Source organism: Triticum aestivum, chromosome 2D (genome assembly GCF_018294505.1).
Source record: "Triticum aestivum cultivar Chinese Spring chromosome 2D, IWGSC CS RefSeq v2.1, whole genome shotgun sequence".
NCBI classification, from domain to species: Eukaryota; Viridiplantae; Streptophyta; class Magnoliopsida; order Poales; family Poaceae; genus Triticum; species Triticum aestivum.
This window is the reverse complement of record NC_057799.1, coordinates 12,500,826-12,504,512: the sequence shown is the minus strand read 5'-3', so window position 1 is coordinate 12,504,512 and position 3,687 is coordinate 12,500,826.

The following is a 3,687-nucleotide window of genomic DNA, read 5'->3' as shown; positions in this document are numbered from 1 at the left end:
TTGCGTTTGGACTCCGTTTGATATTGATTTCCTGCGATGTAAAAAACATGCAAAAAAATCAACTCACACTGGGCACTATGTCAATAGGTTAGTACAAAAAATGATATAAAATGACGATAAAATGATTGTAAAACATTCAAGAATGATAACGTAACAGCATGGAACAATAAAAAATTATAGATACGTTGGAGACGTATCACCTCCTGCCCGCACCACTCCCCGACTTTGGCGCCCACCCTGACGCCCGTGTCACCTGCAGACGCGACGACCACCAGCTCACCTGCCCTGTCCACTGGGGCGGCGGCGCCCCGAGTAGCCTCCATGAGATAATGGAGAGCCTCTTGCCCGCCCCTCCCACCTGCAGCTATCTTACGCGGCGAAACTCTCTCAGGCCGAGAAATGTCCCTAGGCGGTGTGAGATGTGTCGGCGATCCTTAATGACGAGTCACCGGTGGCGGCCGCTGTAGCTCCGCCGGATCATCAGTCTCTACTCTGTTGCTATATAGCCGACTAGGAGCAGAATATGAATCAGAAGAACCAATATGCAGTTTATTCATCAGTGTCATGGAATTCTATGATCCCTTGGCAGACTTATCTACCTTATTAGCCTGCGGAGTAGGCCTCTTGGCTGTGCTCCTAGAGTTGTCCGCAGACACCTTGTTCTGATTATGAGGGGCTCTATCTCCCTCAGATGTGTCCATGTCCTCATGCTCATCAACCTCCTCGGGTATCGGCGTATCCTCTATCTCAATCTCCAGCTCATAAGTACTCCCCGCATGGGTCCACTTGACCACATCCGGCACGAACTCGATGCTGACCACACTAACAAGTAACCTCGCGACACCATGGGCACGAGTAAAAGGCATGTCCACCTTCTCGGTCTTGCCGATGAGGGAACCCAAGCTCCATGTAACTAGGAAGTTGTTTAATGGCTTAGGTGGAGAACCCCAAAAACGAACCCAAATCTGTTCCAACGGTGTGCCATGTGGTTCTTTCTGCTTCCACTCGTCAAACTCCAAGATGATGCTAGTACTAGGAACTCTGCACATGCCAAATTTAAGTATATGAAGTTGATCCTACTTAGCGGGAAATTCTACCTTGTATGTCTGATTCTACAGCCTAACAAGGTTCCACTGAAAGTTCCCCGGTGCCAACTCACGCAAGTGTTGTACAAGCTGTGCCTTTTTCATGACACCATTAGTTACCTTGACGACTCCTGGGAAAGATCCCTCCAGTGCCTGAATCGATGGTGCCAGATCCGATGACTCAAAAAACATTAGCTCCTAACAACATACCCCGTAAATTGTGACTACCGGTTTGGGTCCCAACAGCAAAATACACTTACCGGTCACATGATGTGACTTCTGACAATAGTCGCACAACTCTTTAGTGCAATCTGCCACAAAATGACCTGGCTCATCGCACCTGTAGCAAGTCAACTTTTTCTTCTTGATAGCCCACTTAGGTAGATTTTCACCTTCAACCTTGTCATTGCCTTTGTGAGAGACACTGTCACTTGCATTGGTAGTTCCTGGACAGGCGGTGGGAATCTTCACAGCCGCCAAGGCCTTAACATCGTCCACCGCAACTGCCGGCAAAGAGGGCGACACCACCACAGGAGCAGCGGCCACCGCCTCGGCGGCCATCTCATCAACTACGGCCGGTGGCGGAGGAGGTCATGATGGAGGTGGGTGCCGCCCCCCTCCTCTCCCGCCGCGGAACCGATGTCCCCCCCGATTGCGATTGTTGGGGCCGGGGTGGTCCTTGGAACCCTCGTCCCGGTCCGCCTCATTGTGCCAACCGTATCCATGGCTACCACCTGAAGACGACGATCCATGATGCTGGCCCTCGCCGTAGATATCATATCCATCATCACCCCACTGCCCATAGCGGTTGTAGCGGTATCCATCTCTATGTCCATCTTCGCCATAGTGCTCCCGACCGCCACCATAGAACTCCCGACCAGAGCCATCGTCTTGGTCGCGCCCGGCGGCCTGAGACTGCCGGGCAGCTTGCTGGCGAGGCTCCTGCGCCGGTGGCGCTGTAGTAGCAGGCAGCCTAGGGTTTGGCCGACCCGGGGCCTGGGCACCCGCTGCCCTAGCTGGCGGCGCAGTGGCGGGCTGCGGCCCTGCAGGTCCTCCTCTTCCTGCCATCAACGGCGCGCCGCGAAGAGACGCCCGAATCCGAGTAGCACGGCCGACGACAATCCTCGGGAACCCAGGCTTGGCGATGCGAAGCTTCCAACCTGACGACTCATGCAAAGACTCTCGGTTCAAAGTGGATTCATGCATAGGCGTCGATCCTACGTGATCGAGGGAACCGGCATGGGCCTCCGACTGGGCCATTTACCAAGATAAATTAGAGCCCAAGACCGATGTTGCTGCTGTTAGCCCAACCTGGCCTAGCAGCTGTTTCAAACGAGCACTCCTGGCCGCCTGAATTCCTCCCTCATCGGCAGGCGCCGCCGGCGGAGGCGACGACCGCCCCGCCGCTCGGCCCTTCTTTCCCTTCTTCTTTCTCGCGACTAAAGTCCATGATTCCGGCAAAAAATCTGACAAAGTCACTAGCGTCCGGCTCACTTTAGGAATCGGACCACGGTTTCATACGCCGGAGGGATGCCCGGCTGGATCTGATGCATCGCACCGCAGTTTTGTGCACGGGCTCCTGTACTCCAAGGAGCATCCCATCGGAGGCGTGTACCGACACCGCCGGCTGCACTGCCAGCGGCGCCATGGACGTGCACCCCACTACTAGGGAAAACCCTAGCAGTAGCGCGGATATTTTGCCTATCAGTAGCACGGGAGGACGCGCTACTGATAAGGCGCTACAACTATTCCTTAGCAGTAGCGCGTGCTACACGCGCTGCTGCTAAGACATATAGCAGCAGCGTTTGTTCACTCCAGCGCGATTGCTAATATAGCTAGTAGTAGCGTGTTTACTCTCTATCGCTACTAGTATTCTTTTTCTCATTTTTAGTATATTTATACGCCGTTATACAAATTTTGGTACAATACCAATTATGAGGTTGTTATATCAATATGTCCATAACAGTGTGTCAAATGAAGGTGAATTAGGTTCAAGTGGAGGGAACATGTGGTGCATGTCGAAAGAATACTACTAATCCAAACATGATCTAGTTTGGACTAGTAGTAATTTCGATGTGCATCACATGTTGCCTCCACTTGAATCTAATCCGCCAACACAAGCTATTTAATCATCATCATAGTCATTACCACCAACAGTAGCTATTTAATCATCATAGTCATAGTGTAGCACATATCATCATCTTAAAACTCATTCTAGCTAGCTAATCATCACCAACACTAGCTGCGGTAGCTATCTAATCACCACCAACACTAGCTAATAATAATCATCATAGTCATTACCACCAACACTAGCTATTTAATCATCATAACTCATTTCTAGCTAGCTAATCACTCCTGCTGCTCTCTCTCTCAGGTAAAATAACATAAAACATGTGTAGCACTCCTGCTTCATCAAGTTGGAGCATGCAGATGAACATTTCTCCTAATCGTGGGCTTGGCTTCTGATTGCTGCCCCCTAGTACTTCTCTGCGATCGTTCACAATTTTGCTCCAGTCTTTCACTATTAAGCATTCCTCGCTATTAGAAATCCTGAATGCACTAAAGTGCATAGTAGGATATCTTGGCCGTAAGCTAACAATTC